The sequence below is a fragment of the Candoia aspera genome, chromosome 13, assembly GCF_035149785.1.
Source record: "Candoia aspera isolate rCanAsp1 chromosome 13, rCanAsp1.hap2, whole genome shotgun sequence".
NCBI lineage: Eukaryota > Metazoa > Chordata > Lepidosauria > Squamata > Boidae > Candoia > Candoia aspera.
In genome coordinates this window covers 7,760,518-7,785,730 of record NC_086165.1, presented here as the reverse complement: position 1 = coordinate 7,785,730, position 25,213 = coordinate 7,760,518, and the positions used below count along the sequence as shown (strand labels likewise).

The 25,213-nt window shown below is 38.9% G+C and overlaps 1 protein-coding gene across 1 annotated transcript in view; it reads left to right on the top strand.

The window, feature by feature from the left end:
* Positions 1-25,213, top strand: part of MYO9A (myosin IXA) — a 107,150-nt gene that overhangs the window by 393 nt on the left and 81,544 nt on the right. The window lies entirely within an intron of this gene.

Sequence of the window (25,213 nt, the reverse complement as noted above, 5' to 3'; positions counted from 1 at the left end):
GGCGGTCCGGACGGGAGGGATGCGCGCGTGTGAGGTGGGCGGCTGTACAAGTCTCCCTCATAAATCCGTGCAATAAATGCGGGGGGAGCGCCGGCTCCTCGCGGCCGCAGGGCCAGCTGGGCGCGGGGAGGCTTCATTCATTCCCGGCGGCGGCGGCGGCGGCTGCTCCCGATTCCGAGTGGGCGCGCTGGACCCGCTGCCGGGGGAGCCCCCCGTCGCTTGACCGCGAAACGCTTCTGGAAGGTGCCCCCCCCTCTACCCGCCCGCCCCCTCTTCCTCCCTGCACCCCTTCTTACGCCTCCCCCCCGCCGCCTGCCTGCCTTGCAAGGTCACCGAGCCTCCCCTTTCCTGCCCGCCCGCCCCCCTCCCTGCGGTGCGAATGTTACATGAGATCATCCATTTTTGGAGCCCCGGGTTTCTGTCGGCACCGTTTTTCTTTCTTTCTTTCTTTCTTTCTTTCTTTCTTTCTTTCTTTCTTTCTTTCTTTCTTTCTTTCTTTCTTTCTACAAAAGAGCAAAAAACGGGGTGGGTTGGGGAGGGAGGGAGGGAGGGAGAGAAAGAAATGATGGTTGTGCTGTTGCATTGCGTGGTGTGCGAGGCTGAAATCTGGGCTGCAGCAGCTGCATTGTGATCCCGATGGAAAGAGCCCAAGCTGGGCTGGAGGATAGAAATAAGTTTCCCCCCCCCTTTTCTTCTAAGGTTTAGAGGGTTTTTTTTTTAAATGAGAAAGAAATGGGATTGCTCTGCATCCTTACAGGCTCTTCCTGTGTAAAACTTTCTGATGGCAATATTTGTTTATCTGTGCTGCTGTATTTACTAGATAAGCCACAAAGGAAGCTTTTCTTTTATTTTGATTTTGAAGCCAAATTTGGGGTAGCGGTTATGAGTTAGTTAGTGGAGCTGTTGTGTCTGCTGGGCTCAGGCCTTCAGTATATCAGGAACGCTGCAGTGTAGTCAAACTGGTAAATGCTTTCAGATATATCGCTGCTAAGCATGCTTTTACTAGGAAACTGTATTACTGCATACATTTAATAAAAACACTCAATTTGCTTTGGTGGTTCTCTTCAAGGGTGCTTTAAAGATGACACTGCATGGACAGTGGACCCGTTCCCAACTATTGCTGTGGAATACAACTCCTGTGATTGTTAGTGACTGTGGCTGTTGATCATGCTGGTTGAGAACGATCAGAGCTGTAGGAAAACACATTTGGAGGGTCCTCCTTTGGCAGTAGCTAATACAGAGATTGCATTGGCTTTTTGTGAATTCAGCCTCTGCACTAAATCCATCAGTCTTTGCCTTAATCTTCAGATGGGAAAGAAGCATAATCTTGGTTCCTCCATGTGTCACATAGAACATTTATTTAAAATGTATTTTAAAACTGGATTTTCCTGTGCTGTAGAATTTAAACATAGCATATTTATACCTTTAACAGTATTAACAAAAATGATTAGCAGCCTCTAACTTGCCTCCACTTTCCCTCTTCCCTCTTGTCCTGCTTTTTAATCCTTGTAGTCCCTGTGCTCCACTTTTCTTGCACTGGGTGAATTATTTCACTTGATTCTTTTTTTAAGAAGCCTTACCGATTGGCCATTCAGACTTATCATAATGCAAATGAAGTGACAAAGAGGGAGAAAAAAATAATTGCACAGCAGTGTGGGTTGCATTAGCAGGACACTTTTTTCCCCTCCATTCTGTGGAGAATGAATGCATTATTTTGAAAAACTTGGAAGGGATTCCACAAAGGTGAATTGGGCATTTGATGCAGGATTGTATAAATAAAACCACATATTTTTCTTACTAGGTATTTGTGTAAAATATGTATGGCTAGTATGTGGCTCTGTGTTTATTGATCCCAGGCAGGGTGTTGGTTTTTGATTTTAAGCGTGATGAATTCAGCCGTTTGAGTAAAGTAAGCGAATCATGAGTTAGCATGTTGTGTAGACAGTTGCATTGTGATGATTACTGTAGTGACAAACTCACTATAATCATAATGAATATATTACGTGTTCATTAATTTTTTCAGGAAAATGGTGTCAACTTCTTTAAAACTGTCTGCATCTTCTGGATTCTTATATACTAATAGTAATTTTGTTCCACTTACTGTATGTTCCACAATATTTCTGTCAGTTGGTGAAGACAGCTTCAATTTGGAATGTGTGCCATAGAATCTCTTAAAAGGTACTATGAAGTCCGGTACTTTATTAATTTAGAGATATTTTAGTATACTATTTCACCAGTTATGTATTCAGTCTAAGTTTTTATAAACTTATACTTTTTGATGAATGAAATAATAGAACATTAGGAAGATTTTGTAAGTATACAAGAGACACATCAAATGCATATGTTAGAAAGCTGCTTTGACTCACAAAATCATCAGTTCTCTAGGAAATGCAGTAGTCAAAAGTCATAATGCTCTATTAAAGCTCTCTTTTGAAACTGCTATGGTAAAAGGAAAAGACAACCTTAGTTCGAGTTTGACTTCTGGTGATTACATAGTAGTAACAGTGCAGGTTTCTTGGCCACAATATGGAAACTTTGCCCTTGCTGCTTTCTGGTTTTTTTTATTTCAGATTAGCCTATAGCCGAAGGATTTCCTCTTGGCCTCCTATCCAAGTACAAACCAGTTTTCACCCTAATTAGCTTTTTTGAGGTCAACATGGTGCAGCTACCTGTGGTAGCTGAAGGTCCTTCAAAAAAAGTTTAATGTGACATGATGGGCATTTTTTATAATATCCTTATTTATGCCTACACTTTTCATTAGTTGAAGAGAGAATTCAGAATCAGCTAGGCCTTACAGATGTGTGAACTTTTATTTGCATTTATCATTATGTTTAAAAAATTAAAATGACAGCCACATTTGGGTACATGTATATTCAATTGATTTTAGTATGAAGCCACAACGCATATATAAATAATACAGTTTTTGTGGTTTCCTATTGAACTTTTTAACCAAAACTGAGTAAGCTTTGCTGATATTTTGAAAATGATGTTATCAGTTTTCTAGTAATGAGCACTTATTTGCCTTTAGATGTTTGATATTCCTTCCATGGATCTTAGTTTTTTATGATGGAAAAAATCCTGATCATTTTCTGCAGTGCACATTACCATAGCTGCCAGCTTAAAGTTTTGTATTTAAACTTTTTGAAATGATTTTTAATTAGTTCTGGAGACGTGCTAATATCTACAAAACTCTAAAAGATCGCTACAGCTTCAGTAAAAGTTATTGTGAACAGGGATATGTGGGAGTCAATAGATTTCAAATATTTACTTGGAAGGAAATGGAGAATTCTGTTTTGATACTGGTTTTGACTAATGAAAGTTGCCACCAGGTGGTTTATTACTTTGCTTACATAACTAGTCTTGAAGTATCGTTTTACCTTTGTTCAGTTTTTATGGGAAACCAAGATTGGTTAGAGAGATTTTTTCCTATTGCTGTCAGATTTTATACAATCGGAATTACAGTCATACTTCACATTCAAACTGGGAGTATATATGGAGGAGGGAAGAAAGAGATAGAAGTAAACTTTATCAGTCTGGAAAAACGTTTAGAGTGTTTCTGTAAACTCTTGAACATTATCTATTATGCAGAGATGTTTATTAGACTGTATTCAAAAGTACAATTATTTAGATGTGCCCATGGCATGTAATTAAACAAAGGTTTGATTTTGACATACAATAAAAGGTTGGAAAGGGATTGAATTCCTTGCTTCCACTTTCTAGTATCAAATGGCTTTAGAATAAGTTGAACTACTATTTCTGAAATTGTGGGAATTACAATTTTAGTTCAATTTCATCATTTTTATCCAAGGTGAAAAATAAAACATTTAATCTTGATTTGTTGGATGTGGAAATGATAGTGCTTGATATATACATTTTTGAATACTGATAAGCATTTGATTTTTTTCGAATATGAGTTAAGCATGGCCCACATGCACATCTTGAAAGGGATTTTAACTGGAGCTGTGCTTGGCCAACACAAAAACGAGTCTGCCTAGGATCCTCATAGGTTAGCATCCTTGAGGAAGTACACAACATACATTTGTTTCAAACCTCTTTGGGAAACCAGTTTTTGCAGTTCATTGTGAGACTGCTTGCTTAAGCAGTATTCATATTCATGCAATATTGTCAGAATTGTGTCTGTTGTCTACAGCATTACTGCAATATCAACAATTGCCAGTTATTCTTTTCTTCAGAAAAAGTGTAGAAGATATCCATCCATTTTAATGTCTAGTCCTACATCCCTTTTAATATTTGAATTCATGGAATTGAAACAATATGAATTTTAGTTTTAAAGTTATTTTTATCTTGTAATAGGTTGCCTAGAAAATACTTCTGAAACAGAAGAGTTACCACTTGACCAGAAGACAAAAAGGTCTGGCTGTTTTTAATAAGGTTTATCAGTTTGTTTGGGCTTTTCTTTCCTAAAGGGGTTATTTCACATGTGTTTATTTCACACCACTCAGGCTCACATATGTGAGATGGGCTGTTATATAAATTTACCAAATAAATAAATAAATAACTTGTAGCTAACTATACAATATGAAAGCAGAGAAGAGGAGTCTTCTTCACAGGCATGAGCCCATGTAGTTTCAAATGTCTGAACGGTAATAATACAGGCAATGCAGGACAGCGCTGGTCTCTAAGATTGCAGCAAACTAGAATACCAGTCTTTCTTGTGTAGATATGGGTTTAGATGCTAAGAATACTATTGAAGTGTATCTAGTTTCATGTCGTACTGATTAATAAAAGTAAGAATCTGCATTCTTCCTCTGCATGTTGTCTTCTTCCATCATAGGAATCAAGGTTGAATTGGGATTTTCTATGTGCTGTTGTGAGATTACTATCCTAGTGTGCAGAAGAAATTATGTAGGATAATGTATTGCATTTGATATTTTTAAAAAATTGGAGAATCAGATCCAGCATGAAATTGTGAACTTGAGACCCGGTATGTGGAGATGTTCACATATTCTATCTTGAATTGTGGCCACATAATTTTAGATTTCATACATTTAAGGTCAAGGAACTGAGGAAGGTATCTGGCCTAGGAACAATCAACTTGTGAGAACCATCTTAAGTAACTGTGTTTCTTTAATCAGTGTTGCACATACTTCGTTAAAGGTTTTTCCTAACATCAGAAATACGGTTCTGTTCAAAAAGACCATTCATTCACTTAGGTAACTAAGCCTGTGATCTTCAGCTGTAATAAAGATACAGAATTAGGCATCATAATGAACCTGCTGCCTGCTTTCCTGATTAGCTGATACCGCTTGTTAAAAGGTCCTCTTAAATTCATAGTGTAAGTACGAATGAATATTCTAGAAAAATATTCGATTTCTTAAATTTGTGCATCATCTAATACAAGTGAAACTCTGGAAATGTTTTAGCATTATAAATGAGAGTTTTTATTTGGTTCCAAAAGAACATACTTTACATAATTTCTAAAGTCCCCATTTATAAAAATAATATTTTAATATTTTAGCAGCTCTTGGAGAAAATAGGAAGGAGGAAGAAGAAGCACGTACCTTGTAAACATGCCATAGTGAGCCAGCACTTTCAAAAGACTCCAGTGATCAGGCAATTTTGACTTTGAAACTTTGTGTTTTCTTGTTCAATTTTTTTTTTAACTTTTAAACAGCATTATGTCTCTCAGCTGCAGTCACTTTTGCCCGTTAGTTAGTGGCTATTTAGTTAAACTGTGACAAGAACCAACTGGAACTTGGACTTGCTGTTTTCATTATGGGATGATGAATGTTGGGCTTTTCAGCAGATTCAGAAATGGGAAGTTTGCTAAAATCATGCTCTGGGATTACCTTCATGAGGCTTATGACCCCAAGTGCTGTTGTCCTTAAATAGTTGGTCAGCTTGCTTCTATGAATATTGAAGCAGTTTGAGCACTTCTCCTTGCATTGATGCAGACTGGTTAGTAAGTATGACTCATAGCTATCTCCCTAACCATAATACTATTAAAAGAGTTTCAGATGGAACATAGCTGTTAGAATTCAGTTCAATTGTTTTCACAAGCTGTAAGATCCTACACAAAGGAGCTGCTAGAGAAGGTACCGCACAGGGTCACAATTTTATAGTGCTTCTGATTTAGCCCTTATCTAGATCATGATCAGCAAAGTTTCCTGAGATAAGGAAAAAACAGTGCTTTGGCAACATCAAGCGAAATATCTGAAATCAAACAGCAGTCCTGGAATCCTTTTTAATGTGTTTCTCTCAAGTTGTTCAGGTTTGATTTGCAAAAGTAGTTTGTCTCCCCTGCCCCAATAACTTCCAGGACAACTGGCAAACCAGAAGGATACCATGGTCAATGGCCTTGAACCCTGCCCAGATGTCTAGTAAGACCTGAAAGGGCACACTTGCCCCATCTAGGTTCCAGTGAAGGTAATGTACAGAGCAACCACCTGCTGTTTCCATCCCTGGGTCAGAATCTTGACTGGAAGGGATCGTAACTGGATCTTTCGTGTCCCCCCCCCCTTTTCTTGCCTGCTCCTTCGGCTTATGCAACTTCCCAACCTGCATGGATCAATCACTGTTCTGTTCCCTGAACATCTCACCTGCTTATGTGTAGTGAGTCCTATGCTGCTGTGGTTTGCAAACACTGAAGCTAATGTCCCTCTTCGTCCCCACCCCTTTCACTTTCTGCAGGCTGTTGTTTTGATATACTGTTTTCCACATTACCAAGTGTTCTTGGCAATGTTCCCATGGAGACTTAAGTTGGGAAAAAAGGTTATATATGATTGGTCATCTAAATGGATTTTTCAGGGAATATCTGTAAGCCAGGAGACAAGTTTCCTGGCAGCTTTCACTCATGTACCTTACTTGGGCAATGATAGGAGTGACCAATTTGATTCAGTATACTTTCTGTTTGTCCATATCTAAACAAGGAATTCTTTTCAGATGTGTAACTGTAGAAAGAAAATATTTTAAAAGAGATTGTAATCCTTGCTGATCACAAATGGTTAAATACTACATATATTATAAGGCAACTTGCTGGGATAGATTTAGTTTGATAAAATAATGACCAGTGTTGATTGTGAAGTTTCTATTGCCAGACTGCACAGTTCATTAACAGTGCCCAAGATAACCTCAGTTGTGGTTACGGGCCCTAAGGAGTATGATTCAAAATATGGTGGATTTTAAACTGTTCTTTTCAGTATCACAGCGGTTTGTATTTATTGGATGTGTGCCATAGAACTTGTGTGAAGTAGTGGATTACATAATCATGGAAGAATGCAGTCCCATTACTGTTGGAAAACTGCTACTATAATATGCAGCATCACTTGAACTGCGGTATTTGTTTTGTTATTTTCATCAGTTAATTTTTTTTGCGTTTGATTGCACTATCACTGATTCTCATCTGAAGGAAGAGCTTGGTGTCGCAATATTCCTACAAGGACAGCGTTTTTGATTTTTGCATGAGTATATCATGGCTCATAGAATTATAAAATTGAAATCTAAGTCATCGGCTTCAGTTCTCCATTCCATGAAGAACTATCCTGCCCAAAAGTTTCCTCAGAATGAATTCTTGGACTAAATAGAGTACAAATGGGAAATGAAGAAACTGGGGATAACCTAATGCATCCCTCAGTTCAGTGAAGAAATGCAGAGCTAAGTAGCTGTCTACCCTTCTTTTTAAAGACCCCTAGGGAGAAAGATTCATCTATTTTAAGTAAATTGCTCCTACCATCAAGATTTTTTCCCCAGTTTTCAATGAACATCTACTTTGGTCATTTAAGCCCATTAAGGTTAGTTTTGCCATCTGAATGAGCTGAAAAAAGTCTTTATCTGGCAAGCTGTGCAGGACCTGTACTTGGAAAAGGAACAAGGAGCTGACTATTAAAATTTTTGAAAGGCACTCTTTGCCCAGCAAAGTTTTGGAAGACACTAAGAGCTTTATATAATTGCTGCCTAGATTCACACATTACGTTACACAATAATTTTGTTTGTTTGCTTTTGGGTTAACATGATAGGTCAATCCAGCTGTTGTGTTTGTAAAATGTGTTACATTATGTATGAGTGAAGCCACTATGGTATTTTAAATGAACCATATTAAAACAAACCATGGCTTAGCACAAAGGTGCACAATCTGAAGCTGCAGAGTCACCAGTTGACCTCAAGTTCCTGGAGTGTGGCCCCAGAACCTCTCAAACACTTGCCACAAAATTTAATGTGATAAAAGGGGGGAATTTTATCCACAGGGAGTAATCATATTAAAATAATTTGAATTTAGTTATATCAAAACTAGTTGTGACTGAACTCATTTCTCTGCCCTGGCTTACCTGACAAAGTAACCCAGCTCAGTTGTTTGTCCTGGTCAACCTCTGACATTCAAGTCCCAAAGCCAAATGCAGCCCTTGGCCTGAAAAGCACCTCAGGGATGCAACTGCGCTCTCCCTTCTTTCTGATCCTTTGCTGGTTCATCATTTGCAGTTATAACAATCCTCTGTGTTAGATTGTTTCTTTCGAGTACTCATTCATTTTGAGTATAACCTTTGTGACAGAGTCTTGCAGGGCAATATTTATTTACTTACTTACTTACTTACTATCCTGCCTTTATTATTTTTATAACTACCTGTGGATTATTGTCAATTTCTCCAAATCTTCCATTAGAGGAGGATTTTCAACAGAACCCCAAGCTCTTGGTTGCATGTGATTGTGAATGAAGCAAATATCCACTTCTGTATTCTCTAGATAAATATACAGGTAGTCCTCACTTAACAACCATTTGTTTAGTGATGGTTCGGACTTACAACAGTGTTGAAAAAAGTGGGAGACTGTTAAAACTAATACAGAATAAGTGCATCTTCTAAAATTTCACCCTTGTTATATGCCATGTGTTCCAATTCTAAGAATAATGTGTTTATTAAGTTTCTTCAGCCTTTCATCAAGCAATCAAATCTTCCATGTTTTCTAAAATGTAGAAAAAGTCTGAAATTGGCAGTAGTTCTTTGGGTGTGGCTCCAAAAGGACATGTTTCTGGTGGTGTGTGCGGGCTGAATTAGGTCTAATTATAGATACCAAGAAAGAAGAGGACAGGTTCAGTTAAACTATCCAGCAGTATTTCTGTTAGCTTATTACTTGGAATGAATATAGCAGAGCAACGACAAATAGTTCAATTTATTGTCAGTGGGCAACATTTACATGAATGCTTATCATTTGCATAAGTGAAAGATTTGGAAATAAAACTGCAAGTAACGCTTCCCAGAAAATTATAATCTTCAGTCACTGTTCTCCCCCAAATATTGCTTCTTATGTTGGAACTGCCTCATCATCTCACTTTATATTTCTCTTTCAAAGTCATTTTTAGTGTGCTTTTTTCATGGCTGTGGCAGCATCCCATATTTTTCTAACCTCTTGTTAGTAACTCCTTCCTTCCTTCCTTCCTTCCTTCCTTCCTTCCTTCCTTCCTTCCTTCCTTCCTTCCTTCCTTCCTTCCTTCCTTCCTTCCTAGACTCTTTTCACCTTTATCCTGTCTTTCTTGAATGAATTTCATGCGTTCGCTCAGGGACCTTGTGATCTGTGTTCTGCACAAGGTCTGGCACAAGTTTTTTGTTGATGTGCTTTTTTCTGTATCATGGAAAATGTTTAGATGATATTTTGAAGTAATGGAGAAGAAAAATGTGGAAAATACAATGACTGAAGCTAACTGTATGTTTTTCTACATTTACGTATTTCATTGAGTTAGAGGAAAGTGTTCTTACTAATCTTTGGAAGTTTGAGGTAAGAACTGGATTACTATAGAAATAACTCTGCTGGGGTTTTTTTTTAATAATAGTTAGGAAAATAAGAATGTAGAACTGCCCTTGCTGTTTGCTTTTAAAGAATGTAAGTGCTTTCTCAGATGACTGGTTTAGAGGGTTTGTAGAAATTGGGAGGAAGCTGAAGTAAGCTTTTGGCTGTAGTTTTTTGCTTTAACATTTACTCCCTTCTCTTGTTCTATTTACAAAGCAAGTAAGAGAAAGCTGCTTTCAGCAGCTTGGTTAACACAGCCATCAGTTTTCATAGGCACTTCCCATTTTTTCTGCTTTGCCCCAGTGGATTTGTCATGGAATCTTGTGGGTACCCACTGTCCTACTTCCTTCCCACATCATGTGGGTTTTTCCAGTGGTTAGCATGGATAGCTGTTTGGATCTATGATAACCCCCTAATCTATAGTTGAGATCACTCCTGAAACAATATTCTCTAATTAATTTATGGGAAGATGTTCCCCATTCCCCCATAAAATATTATTGGAAATCCTAATTATAGTTCATTTTCCTCTTCGGTGTCTAGGAATTCAGAGATTAAGCCTTGAAGGGTCAGTCATTAAAGTTACTGAGATGTGCAGTGATCCTCCGGGAGGAAAGAGTTTTTTGTCCCCATCACTGTTTCAAAGGCAGGGATCTCTTTGCTTGTTAATGTCCTGTCATATGCAGAAATAACCATTTATGAGCTCTTGTGGAAGTGAGAATGTATTTGAGAGTTTGAGATAAGATCTTTTTTTAATGACCCTGTTTGATTTCTAAATCAGGTATATTCAATTAAAATACTTACAACCTGTCTCATCATGCTTAAAGCAACATTAGGAACCCTGTAAAAACATTGTAAGAATACCGCTCCCCCCCCCATTAATCATCCATAATCAACAGCTGGTTATAAGCAAATTTCAGGCTCTGTTAGCATCGGGGAACTATAGGTCAGAACTAATGCCTTTTCAGAGTTATTTGGCAGAAAGCACAAGGTAGAATTGTGAGTAAACTTGCTGATTTGAAGAATGCACATTGCTGCCTCTTATTGCATGCTAGAGCACTTTCTAGCCCTGAGTAACCCAGCAACACTGCTGCTGCTTGTCTCCATCTCCTGTTTTCCAGAAACGCTTGAGAAAAACTGTTGCCAAAAATTGCTAAGGAAATAGAACATGTGTAGGTTTGCAATATGGGTTATTTTATAGCTAAGAAACTGATAAAATCAAATTTGCAGGAACCCTTTAATTCATGCTGCTGATCATGTCTTTTGTACATACCAACTTGCCCCCTTCCCTTTTTGGAGGGTATTACTAGAGCTGCCTGTGTGGCCTTATCTTTTCTAATTGGCGTATCTCACTATTAAAAATATCCAGTGGTTTTTTTTTTTGAGATGTGATGAAATGCTGTTCTGGATGCCAATCCCACAGATGTGACATTTAAGTCTGTCTGCACAGAGCTGGGTAGCATTCCATGAAAGTATGTATTTTGTTGCTAACTTATATAAGACTTACTTTGAGTTTCTACTCCAAAAATAGGTAACATCAGTTTTTGCAGATTGCAGTGTAATGCATCTAAAGGTTCTATGTTTTCTGCTAGCATTCTTACAACTCAGAAGTATTTTAAATGCAGCAGGAGGAAGATAAACAGAAGTGCAAGTAGCTGTGGTTTAGCTATAGTAGTAACTTCTTAGGTCCATTTTAGGTAGATTGCTTTCCAAAAGTATATCTGAACAACAGGGCTTAGTATTTTAAAAAATCCCTCACATTTAAGCTGCATCACTTTGAAGATGACCTCAGATTATGAGGTCTGGTTGCAGGCATTCTTTTTTCATGATCACAGAAGCTGGGCATCCTGATGGGAACACATTTTGATTCTGAATATTTCTAACTATTTGTCACTAAACATAACAATTTATCCCCTTCAAGCTAATTTTGTGTGTGTGTTGGGCAAAAGAAAAACAAATATCTCCAATTGTAAGTTAGGGATTGCATATGAAATTAGAGGGCAATTACCTGAGTATTGGTAAGTAACTAAGGTTGTGCTGTCTTGTTATGGAAAGAGTTAATAATTATCTTTAGCACATCGTTTTTAGCATAGCATGTTCTTTTAAAATTCTCAGCCATTATTCAGTTCTGCAGGTTTATGCTCAATTTTTTTTAATGTAAATGTGGGCCTCTAATGTTCTATTTGTTTTATCTCCTCCCCAACCTTTTTGTGGGCAGTAAAATTAGATTTATTTTTGTAAATTCCAAACATATTTTATTCTATTTTAAGAATTCTTAGCCGGGTTCACTGAATGCCAGAAACTCGAAGAATGAATGATGCATTGTGTTTCTGTTTGTTAGAGTTGTTGCAGTTGGTTCTTCCTGTCTTCTGAGGATATGATAGTTCAGAGCTTTCCTTGCTACCTGGCAGAGCAATTTCTTGTGTTTATATAATTGACTTGTGAAGCTTAATTGCCTTGTATTAGTTGATTTGAAATGTTGGTATTATAAGAGATGTTGTTTATAGAATGGATGTGATGTATAAGCTGTTTGTTATCCAGATGATGATTTGTGTCTATCCAAACAATAAATTTCAGGATATTTTAAGCCAGAACACCTTACTGATTCCTTTGGGACATAATTGCATCATTCTGTCTGTAAAGGAACCAAACACTTGACCCACTTGAAATGATAAATACTCCTGCTATTTTTTAGAACAGAAAAGAGGTGAGTCAGGAGATTATTGCTTGCCATGGTGCTGGAGCTTGAGCACCTCAATGATGCCATGAGCTAAACCGCGAAGGGCCACCCAAGACGGGAAGGTCATGACAGAGAGGTCAGACTAAATGCGATCCCTGGGGAAGGTAATGGCAACCCACCCCAGTATTCTTGCCGTGAAAACTAAATGGATCAGTACAACCAGAGATATGTCGGTATACCATCGGAAGATGAGACCCCCAGGTCGGAAGATGGTCAAAATGCTACTGGGGAGGAACAGAGGATGAGTTCAACTAGCCCCAGATGTGATGACGCGGCTAGCTCAAAGCCGAAAGGATGGCTAGCGGCTGACGGTGCTGGTGGCGAACGGCGAATCCGATGTTCTAAGGATCAACACACCATTGGAACCTGGAATGTAAGATCTATGAGCCAGGGCAAATTGGATGTGGTTATTGGTGAGATGTCAAGATTAAAGATAGACATTTGGGCGTCAGTGAACTGCTCAAGATCCTGCAAGGTAGGCTTCAGCACTTCATGGAGCGAGAATTGCCAGATGTACAAGCTGGGTTTAGAAAAGGCAGAGGAACTAGGGACCAAATTGCCAATATCCGCTGGATAATGGAAAAAGCCAGGGAGTTTCAGAAAAACATCTATTTCTGTTTTATTGACTATTCTAAAGCCTTTAACTGTGTGGACCATAACTAATTGTGGCAAGTTCTTAGTGGTATGGGGATACCAAGTCATCTTGTCTGCCTCCTGAAGAATCTGTATAACGACCAAGTAGCAACAGTAAGAACAGACCACGGAACAATGGACTGGTTTAAGATTGGGAAAGGAGTGCGGCAGGGCTGTATACTCTCACCCTACCTATTCAACTTGTACGCAGAACACATCATGCGACATGCTGGGCTTGAGGAATCCAAGGCCGGAGTTAAAATCGCTGGAAGAAACGTTAACTATCTCAGATATGCAGATGATACCACTTTGATGGCTGAAAGCGAAGAGGAACTGAGGAGCCTTATGATGAAGGTGAAAGAAGAAAGTGCAAAAGCTGGCTTGCAGCTAAACCTCAAAAAAACCAAGATTATGGCAACCAGCTTGATTGATAATTGGCAAATAGAGGGAGAAAATGTAGAAGCAGCGAAAGACTTTGTATTTCTAGGTGCAAAGATTACTGCAGATGCTGACTGCAGTCAGGAAATCAGAAGACGCTTAATCCTTGGGAGAAGAGCAATGACAAATCTTGATAAAACAGTTAAGAGCAGAGACATCACACTGACAACAAAGGTCCGCATAGTCAGAGCAATGGTGTTCCCCGTAATAACACATGGCTGCGAGAGCTGGACCATAGGAAGGCTGAGAGAAGGAAGATCAATGCTTTTGAACTGTGGTGTTGGAGGAAAATTCTGAGAGTGCCTTGGACTGCAAGAAGATCAAACCAGTCCATCCTCCAGGAAATGAAGCCAGACTGCTCACTTGAGGGAATGATATTAAAGGCAAAACTGAAATACTTTGGCCACATCATGAGAAGACAGGACACCCTGGAGAAGATGCTGATGCTAGGGAGAGTGGAGGGCAAAAGGAAGAGGGGCCGACCAAGGGCAAGGTGGATGGATGATATTCTAGAGGTGACGGACTCGTCCCTGGGGGAGCTGGGGGTGTTGATGACCGACAGGAGGCTCTGGCGTGGGCTGGTCCATGAAGTCACAAAGAGTCGGAAGCGACTAAACGAATAAACAACAACAAGAGTTCTAACAGATTGTTGGTGTATCTCTTAACATGACAAGGAGTTACATCTTATAATGTTACATTTTTTATGCTAGTAAATGACTGTAATTAAATAAGGAGTTATTGCATAAATATCAGTCAGTTAAAGGAGCCATTGAATTGATAGCCAACGTTCCCTTCCTCCTTTTATCTACCTTTTTATCTTTGACCTAGCTTAGCTTGATATATTGATACATACTGATATATTCAGATATATTCAAAAAAATAAAAAGTGACAAAAAGAATATGGTAGTAACAGACATTCACTACTCTTACCCTGTGCCCAGCATTAGTCATCCATCAAGATGATCTGTGTAAAACCAAAATAGGTGCCATCTCTACATTAATGATAGTCAGCCAGCTGCAGTATGGACAGCAAGACATCTGAGGAGTCCTGGTGTTTGGGAGGAGAGTTCCAGTCAAAGATTAAATCAGGTTACCCTTTTCAGTAACCTGATCCTGCAGTACTTAGGGCTCTATATACTAATACCACAGCTTATATTTAGTTTAGTAGTAAAGTGGCAAACAGCACCCTAGTCATTCTCCTAGCCTCTGGCTTTCTACAGTAGTTAAAGCATCCAAACCAGTATTGGGGGCAACTCCAGGTAGAGTACATTTCGGTAATCCAGTGTTGAGTTAACTAATATATGGGTAAATGTGGCCAAGCTGTCTATTTTCCAGGAATGGGCATAGTGGACATCCCAGATTCAGCTAGTAGCAGGTCCTACCTACTGAGCCATAAAGGTTGCATGGATTCTGGCAACAGTGATGGGTTCCGGAGCATGCCCAGACTGCAAAGCTGTCTCTGCGGTAAGCGCAGGATCATGCAAAGCAGGCAGTTCCTCTTGTGTTTCTCTGTTATGGAGGTTTCGTTTGCGTATATTGTCTCTTATCCAGTTCAGGTTCGTCTTGCAACAAAGTCAAAATACACGCGCGCACACAAGCACTCAAAAAGGAAATTTAAAATCTTGAAAAAAAGCATTGAAAATTGAATTGCTCTTTTGAAATTGCATTGGTCACTGCTAGGCAGGATTCACATAAAATTCTGGCAAGCGGAGTGCCAAAACGGAGGAGGAATTCCTGCTTATCTTTTGGTATCTGACATGACCCAGAGATGCTTGTTTATGCATATTAAAGAGCATAGCAGAGCGCTCGTGTGCACACAGCCTGAAGACTAGCTGCCTGCATTTATAGGTGTAGCTGTCAATTCATAGTCGGTGTTTGGCTGAATTTTGGAAAACTCATCCACCTTTATTCAAGTTAATCTGCCAGAATTCAAGAGGCCTGTTTTTATTTTGTAAATATTAAATAGCATGGGAGTCTCTGACCCATATATATCCAGATTTCATTTTAAATAAGTAGTGGCTATGTTTGTAATGCCAGTGTGTAGCTGAGATATTTTATATCAGCTCCAGGAACTTTTCATGCAAGGTGTAAATAAGGCTTTGTTTCAGAGGTAAAGACCAATCTGAATTAAAATGTATAATGTGTGACTGTTTTATTTGCAGTAATGTAAACTATGTCACCCATGTGTTCCTGCTACTCTGAAAATATGTGGAGTATGTGACACACACACACACACACACACACACACATGTATGTAGCAGGGAGACTGAACAGAGGGCAGTCTTTGAACATGTTTAGTTCAACTAGGAAATTGCATTTAAAACTTGTATTTGTATTTAATTGCATGTTATCTGTATAAATAACACACACTACCTCAGACTGGTTCAGTGGGAATAACAGAGGGAATTTCTTCACTTTTCCCATTCTTAGTTACTCAGGTTCTTAAAGCAGAATGACAGCCAATATAAATGGTTGTGTGCAGATGATAGCTTTTGGAATTGGCAGGGTAGAACTCTCAATGCTTGTTACTGTAGGTATGATGTGAAAGGCGAAAGGCCCCCTGTGCAAGCACGAGGCTATGTATACTGTAGGTATACATGCATTCAATTAACAGTTGTTAGGCCTCTTCACTAAAAAAAAAGTCCTTTTAACTTGGGCAAAACAGATTGGACCACTTTTTTAAAATGTGCAAAGTAGAAAATATGCTGAAATTTATTTTGCTACAGGGCTCTTTTGCAGTTGATCTTTTGCCTTGCTGCTGTAGTGCTGCTCTAGTGTATCCACCAGGATAAATGGGGAATCATTGTGTGCACCTATTTCCTTAATGTCCATTCCTATGTTATGGGAAAATTTCCACTTTGTGTTATCAAACTCTTCGGAGCAACAACGCCCACACTGTCTGCAGCTCAGATTTTTCTTCATAGCCCATATGGTCCTGCTGTGCTTCTATGCCTGGCAAGCTTTTTCCACCATTTGTGCTGTTATTACTTTTTTCTCCCCCATCCCCCCCCCCAAAGATACTAGTATACCGGCTGATTATCTCTCCACAAAAGGCTTTCCTCAGAACATCATCGAGAGGGGATTATAGTTCTTTCATATATAAATTGTATGCTGTAACCTGGACTGTTGCAGGATGCAGATTAAGCCTTCCTGCTGACTCCAGGTTGCAGTTTTCTCTTTCCAGAGGACACATTTACCCCTTGTTGCCCTCACTACCAACTCTTCTGTCTCCACCCTGTACCTCCTTCCGGCTTCTGGCTTACGCATTGGGCTTTGGGGAAAGAGAGAAAGAAGTTTCACACATCCATGCTAAAGTATGAAGCATGAAGAAAGGGAGCAAAAGCATCTGCTCCCTTCTGTTTTCTTTATCAAACTTGGACATAAGTGAGATCATTTCTTTCTTGAGAAAGAAAAAAAACTGGAGTCTTCACCTCATCCCATATGATGGAAATACTTGGAAAAAGGCTTCAGCAGGTGGCCATAAGGTGAAGCTGATCTGAGAGCAGGGTACTTAAGTGACAACTTGTGTGTGTTGCTTCATTTTGTGTGGCTATTGATGGGCATATTTTTGGTTTAATTATCTGAACTGCACGCATGGTTTTATTTGTAGCATGAAAATAAGCCTTCAGCCTTACTGTAGTTTTGGCTGCCAATCTTATCAGAAGACCTTCAGAGTTCACACTGACATTGACAAATACCCAAGTAGTCAAGCATCCAATTGAGGCTGAGAGGTAGCATCTGCCCTATGACTGACCCATTACTAGTGGACTGTGACAGAACAGGCTGCCCATTGAATGGATGGCTTGTTCAATGCTTTCCCCTCTGGCAGTTGCCCGCTGTGTCAAATGCTGCTTCCCTGAAGTTTCTAATTCAGCCAGTGAAATGGAGTAAACGTAATTTTAAAAAAACAATAGGCTTTATTTCTTAGCATCTGACCTTTACCAACATGGCATTTACATACTGTAATACATTTGCTTTGCCTCAAGGGATACAAAGCTAATTTTGTGGGTTTTTTTTAAAGATTGAACCATTTTTTTTTGGCATGGCAATATTCAGCTATTCTATAGCATTATGCTTTCATATGTTCCAGAAGTATGATTAGCAAGCGTTAAGCTTGTGAAAAAATACGCTAGAATAAATATGACCACAGTGGTCTTAGACAAATTCTAGAGCATCTTGAGTTGTCTTAGAATGTACAAATGATTATAAATAATATGAGTGTGTATTTTGTATTTTTGGAAACAATGTCTAAGCTGACATTATCTGAGCTAGCACTGGCATTTGTATTGTTTCATTGATTTAATTTGCTTATTTGTATAGACAGAAGATCACTGGTTAAGAGTCTTAATTATGTCCATCTAGCAGTTCTAGTTATTAATACTTGGAGAAATATTTCATTTTCTTTAATTTATTTAAACATTTCTCTGCTGTCCTCTGAATAATAGTTCTCAACATGGCTTATTAAGTACTTTTCTCATTTATTTTCCTAGCCCTTTCTTCTGTGTTCTTATATTATCCTTCTAATCTTCATTTCTTTTTATTCCATTCTTACCTGTTACTGATCTGTAGGTATTTTGCTTTAGATATGCCTTGTTGAATTGTCTGTCAGAAGAAGAAAAAATAAATTTGTATGAAGAATTACTGCTTCCTGCTGCTGAATAGCTTCTAAGTGAAACTCAGTTTCTGATCATTTGCTCTTCATTCATTTGTTTAAAAATGTATAAGGATTTTCCTTAAGGTCAACTTGCTCTTCACTTTTTCAAGGAAAGAAAAAATTGACACCTAGGTTTTTTCCCCATTCATAATAGCAAGTGTCATAAAGAACACTATCCTGGTATCTGTTTCGTACCATTGGAGTCAAACCAAAAGAAATATATGTGTTTGTGTGGGAGCAGCAGCAACATGGTAGATTATCCTCTAAGATATTCCTTCTCTTTTGCCATACGAGGTAATGAATATTTTTGAGACTGCGAGCAGAGTATTGCCAATAATTCTCAGCGTAAACTTGCTTAAAAATAAGCACAGCAATGTGTCGCTTGACTCTTCCAAGAGATGAGGTTATAAGCGGTACTGAAAAAGAGCACTGCCACTGCTAAGTCAACTCTAGAGGGATCTTCAGCACAGTCATAAGTTACAAAAAGCGCACTGTTGTATTTCCCCTTTAGTAAATGTATTTCGTAATTAATGTGTATTCGTGCACAACATGCTCTTATTCAAGATGTTCCTCCGTAAATGTAACCAAAAAAAGCAATGACAGCACATTATTTGAATGAAATGGCATGAGGGGTGGGGAGGAAATGCCTGAACTTAGAAGCACTTTGCTTGCTAGATAGCGTAGCAAACATATGACAGGAAGCATATGACTTTCGGAATTACACATATGCATGCACACGTACAGTATGGATGGTTTCTCAGGAACGTATGATGAAGAAGGAGTTAAACCACCCTCAAGTAAAGTCAATGCATAAGACTTAGGACAGGAAGCAACCTTAAAACCTGCTTGGAAAAAAAAAGTGGATTAACCCTGTCCTGGTGACCAGAAAGGCACTTTGTGGTAAATCCAACTATCAGTCCATGGCACACATTGAAATCATCGAGGATTGACTGCATTGCTGAGCAGAGTATTATGTATTTGAGTCTTAATGGATTGTTTCCTTCTAAGTGCCAGTTCCCACCAACCCCCAGTCAGTGTGCCCTTAGGTATTAGGGAGGCTCCAATGGCTGTGTTCATAATATTTCTTTTACAGCATCAAGACTCATATATCACTCTCTTAGACGCCAACCTTTCCATTTTATGGGCCAAAATTGCAAATGCGGCCTTAACAAAAACATTAAAGCTAAGATCCAAACAAGCATTAGAATTACAAGTAATCTTTCACTACATAATCCTAAAACTGTCAATCTCTTTTGTTTAAATAATGTGGAGTTGAGTTACTTTCTGCCTGCCAAATATGTTGAAATTACCAAACATTTGGAAATACAATGAGATTTGACGCACTTGAAAATGAAGCAACTTAACACAATCAGCATGTGTGGTGCATTTTAAGAAATTGCCAAATTATGTGCATTGTCTTACGAGATTTGAAGATTTTGGATTTTCCTTCTGCTTTATTTCAGTAGTCCAAAGGTAATGATGGCGACCACCGTTTGGAGCACTTTGCAGAATTATAATACACCAACATTTTCTTTTAAGTGAATAACAATTTGATGACTTTGCCAGTTTTACTTCACTTCTATATTTGAGAAATGACTGCTACAACCAGGCTGACATCATGAATCCACAAGGACAAAATCAAACATGCCTTTATGTCTGGCATGCATAAAATTCCAGATTCATCTATGGCATTTGAAAGTATTTTTTTGCGGGCCTGCTGGCTGGCGAATTCTGGGAATTGAAGTCCACATGTCTTAAAGTTGCTAAGGTTGAGAAACACTGCTATAGACTGTTACAGCAGCCACCCTGCTATTCAGTGACATCCCTGCCTGAGCTGCTTGACTCCACCTTTGAGCTGGCAGTAGAGTGTCCAAGATTTATAGTTCTGGGAGATTTTAACTTGTTCTTACATGGAGTAACATCTGATGCAGCTCAAAAGTTCATAGCCATCTTGTCAACCATCAGCCTGACCCAAGTTTCTGAGGGCCAAAAACACAGGTGGTCACACGCTAAATCTGTTTTTTTTCCCTTGGGGCAGTTGCAGTGTGAAAGAGGAGTAAATTATCTGTCCTTTGTCGGTCAGATCACTCTCTGGTTGCTTTTCAGCTTGCTGGGGCTACCTCCCATCCCCCAGTTGGTAGGACCTATTTGATCAGTTTGCCTTAAGCTGAACTTAGACCCAGATGGGGTTTAGAGGAAGCTTGGGGTTTTTCCTGGGAATCTGGTAGGCTGTTCAACCAAGGCTTTAGTCAACCCCTGAAATGGGTTCATGACAAGAGATTTAGATCAAATTACTCCTATACAGTCTCTCTTTGTTCATCAATCCTGTAGGGTTCTCTGGTTTTCCAAGGAACTTCAGGAGATGAAACGTCAGAAGACAACATAGAGTGCTGTTGAAAGACAAAGAGTGAACATGACTGGGCATGTGTAAGAGCCCATATTAGGAATTACATCATGGCAATAATAGTGACCAGTACAATTATTCTTCTGTTCAAATGTCTCGTCAGCCATCTTGATTAAAGCGACCCATGCCCTGCTGGGGAGAGGCAGGTCAGGAGAATATTTACAAGGCTGCTGGAAGGAATATTCTAGGCATCTGGTGGATAAAGTTGCTTGGAACTGCTCTGAGTTAGACTCTGACTGGGCAGGTCCTGTTAAGTTGGCCAGCATATGGTCTTGCTCTGTTACCTAGAAAGTGTTTGATCCTGTGACTCCTGAGAAAGTGTACAGGATCCTCAGGACAGTTAGTCTGGCCACCTGCTTATTAGATCCATGTTCCTCCTAGTTGATTAAGGGAGATAACATGTGGTTAGATTCATGCAATGGTAAATTCATTCTTGAGAAAGAGTGATTCTACTTGCCTTGAAGGAGGCAGTAGTGCACCCCTTCCTCAAGAAGACATTGATGGACCCAACAGCTTTGGATAATTTTTGTCCAGTCTCCAGCCTTTCCTTTTTGGATAGGATTGCTGAGAAAGTGGTCAGACTACATTCCAGAGGGCCCTGGGAGAAGCAGATTACTGGAATTTATTTCAGGCAAGTTTCAGGCCAGGGTATAGTATGGAGGCAGCATTGATCACACTTATTGGTTAACTTTGGTGGATCCAGGAAAGGTGCAACAATCCTGGTTCTTTTTAATCTCGCAACAGCTTTCGATACCATTAATCATGGTATCCTTCTGGACTGACTAGTGTTTGGGAATGGGAATGTATCTCTCCAGTCAATATTGACAGTGGCGAGAGGTCCAGCTTGAAGCTTCTGGCTTGCAGTGTGCCTAAGGGCTCAATGCTCTCACCCTTCCTGTTTAACATCCACATGAAACTGCCAGGGGTCATCCATTAACATGGAGTCAGGTATCATCAGGTCTGCATAAGGATGAACAGGCTCAAATTCAACCCTGATAAGACTGGTTCTTCTAGTGCCAGGGATTCTCCATCTTTGTTTCTGTATGAGATGGTACCTTCCCATACAAACCCAGTGTGCAGTTTGGGGTTCCTCTTGCTCAAAAAGCAGGTAGTAGCTCTCAGGAAGATGTTAGCACAGATTTATCTGGTGTGGCATTATTTTATTCACTTGTCTGTTTGTTAGATTTATATCATGATCTTCCTCCAGGAGCTTAAAACCATATATGTTGCATTTACTCTGTTGGGTAGGTTAGACTGAGAGAATAACGCTCCAGTGTCATCCAGGTGAGCTTTTGTGACTGAAGTTGAACTAGAACATCAGTGTCCCCAGTCTTAGCCCAGTGCCTTAATTAATTTACCATATTGGTATTTCACTGGAATTAGGAAAGTTTCTGTTTCCTCAGTCTCATACTTTTGAACCAGGGATACATTAAGATATATGAGAAACACACAGCAAATGTGAATGCATTATTTCAGTGCTTCACCTATTATTACTTAAATAGTAGAGATAGTTCAAGTTAAGTAAGTATAGAAGTTCTGCAGCAACTAGATGTGTAAGCAATTCTGAAAGAAACTCATGAGCAAAGAAGCACTTGTTACCTTTTGTAACCCTGGAAATACTTCGCAGTTGATAGGTGTTTCTTAAAGGACAGGTCTGAAGGAGACAGAAAACTGCAAATTTTAAAGGAGATACTGTGGCTTCCTTTTTTTAATAGTGTGCTTATGCATTTCAGGAAGTGGAATAAATCCAGACTTGTCAGTATGCGGGACATGTGACTTAGTTTCAGTTGATATAATTCTAATATAAAGCAATTTCACTTATCCACCATTTTGGGATGGGAAGGAAATGAATGCAGCTGCTCTTTAAAGCTGAGGACAGTGCAGGAAATAAAAGATTCCTATTGGTATTGCGATAATGGCTGTAAACTTGAAAATGTGTGGTTCAGGACTTCTGCATGCTGTTCAAACTATTCTGATATTTCATTCTGTGATGTTGCCTTAATTACAGTCTATGTTTAGAATCCTTTCATAATGTAGCTCTTTCAGTTCTTACAGAGTTTCTCACCTCTGTTCTTCCTCCAAAAAAGGGCAAGTTGTATTTGAGCCATTTGGGGAAAGCTAAGGAGGGTTTTATAGATAGCTTCAGAGCTTGCCTTGGCACTGATGTGTTCTTGCACTTCAGTCAGTGATTATAAAGGATGATTGCTGTTGTCAGCATAACTTGAAAAATACCACAAAATTACTGGGAAAGGAAATTGACAATTTCATCCCTTCTGAGTTCATGACATGGCTGTGCCTAGTTTGCATGATCAGGATATCTGGCCCTTACCTCTTCCTGCGCTAGGTGTGATCCCTCAACCACCAAAAATCTGCCCTCTTCTTCTAGATAAGTTTGGAATTGCATTGCAGTAAGGATACTTCCGAGAAAAGCGGTGGCTTGTTTCCTTTCCCCCATAGAATTTTAGGAATTTTGTTGCAACAGTACAATGAAAATTTTCTACTCAGATCCTCCTCATTACTGGCTGCCATTAGCAGGATAATTTATTACATGATACTGCATTGCACAGTATATTTCATTCGACATTACAAGAACTATATGGTGGGCTGCTGGTTTAGATAGTTACAGCCAGTTGTTGAGTCCAAGGTTTTAATCAAGTTATCCATCAGATTATTTGGATTATTTGGTATGTAAAGTACCTTTTTGTTTTTGTTTTAACTACCTAAATGTTACTAGTGAATTTGGCCACTTCACTGCTAAACTTAGCACCAGCTCATTTTAGAGAACCAGTTCTGATCTAGGTTCTTCAGGGACTTATACTGTTTATCTCCTTCAGTTGTAAATAAGTGAATTGTCCATATATTTTCATTGCCCTCTTCCTGTTCTCTGACCATTGCCAATCCATGAAATGACCCCATCTTCTCCTCCCAATCCTAATTTTACATAGATTGTTTGGTAAAGTGTTTTGAAATCTTAACAACATGCTTGTTGACACTCTCAAGCTCTACACAGTTAAGATAGTGGGATATAACTTTGCTAAGCCTTGGTGGGGTTTTTTTTTTTTTTGACCAAGACTTATCCCTCTGTTACTAGTTTACTCAGAATATATATTAAGCGACCTATAATATCATTGGATATGTTTTTTGTTAAATTATGTTTTTGTAAGAGTTTTTTACTCCCCTGTTACAGAAGGACATGTTACAGTATGTATTTTTGTTGGAACCCTACCCAATTCACGTTTGATTTATTTTAGAACCCTGGTATGGAGTTTTCAGGCATCTTTAATAAATCAGTGAATATCTATGATCCATCTAAATACAGCTAAGATTAAAGCCATTCAGCTTCTTTACAATATATTTCTTCTAGTAATATTTTAATTCCTTTGTCATTCAGCGATTCAGTATGACAACAGTTGAATTCACTAGACTTTTAGAACCAAGCACTGATTCCCACATAATGGCTTGGAGGCTTTCAAAGTAGAGAAGCAGAGTACAAAATAAAATCCAAATTCAATTCCTGTCATCATCAATTGAAAAGGACCTAGTAGCAGATTATGAGAGAGATCTCTACCTGAGCTCCTGAACAATTATTACCAAATGGGCTATGTTAAGTTGGTTTAGCATGTTATTGTAATAAGACATTCCATTGCCTTGAATTCAGTTAAAAGTAAAATACTCATTTGATGCATGAGCAATAAATGTAACCTGTGTGCCATTTAAGCAGTTGTGTTGTGTATGTATTTGTTAGTGGTGTGGGAAGCAGGGCATTGCTATTCCTGTTGGGCTACATATAAAGACTTCCTGTTTGGGATCTTGCAAGTTTGCCTCTCTAGCTATTTGTTTCTAGTTTGGTTTTGCTTTACAGGGTTATATTGCTTCAGAGAATGCTCTGACTTATTAGCCACTTCAGTGAGCCCCTAGATGTATTTGGGCTCATGCACAAATGCCTACTTACTTGAATCTTGAAAGCTTAGTCTAGTAGCTGAATTACTGTGGAATGCATATTAAAGACTTGGGCACTAATTGACTTTCTAAGATCTGTATTTCATGTTACTGGCAGAAGAAATTCAGAAATAACCTAAACATAACTACATGTCTGACTAGAGTTGAATATTAATATTATTTCATCCCATTTCATTCAGCCTTAATATTGATTATGATATGATTCCCTAGGTCAGTTTACTGAGGTAGAGGATTGAAAATGTTAAGGATGTAACAGACACCAGTCTTTCCATTGCTGAAAAGCATCCATTGCAATCTGAATTGTCTTTCCAGGTTGTCAATGAGAGTTATTTCTTTTCCTAGAAAGTCTGCTTAATTAGCTCACAGGCTACCTCATTAAAAGTGGGGGAGCTGGAAAGGGAGAATCACTGCAGCGTTCACTGAGAGTATATCAATAGCACTACTGTTCTTTTGCATTCCCTGAACAAACAAGATGTTAAGTCCCTCTCTACTTCATGCACTGCTTTACAGTTGTGGGTCTATTATTAGAGGTAACGAATAAAATAGAGGCTTTTATTGTATCCAAAGTTAAAACATTTATCTCTGATCTGTGCTGAATTTTTATGATTTAAGCACTGGCCCCTTACAACTTTTTTGTGGTGGGGAATGG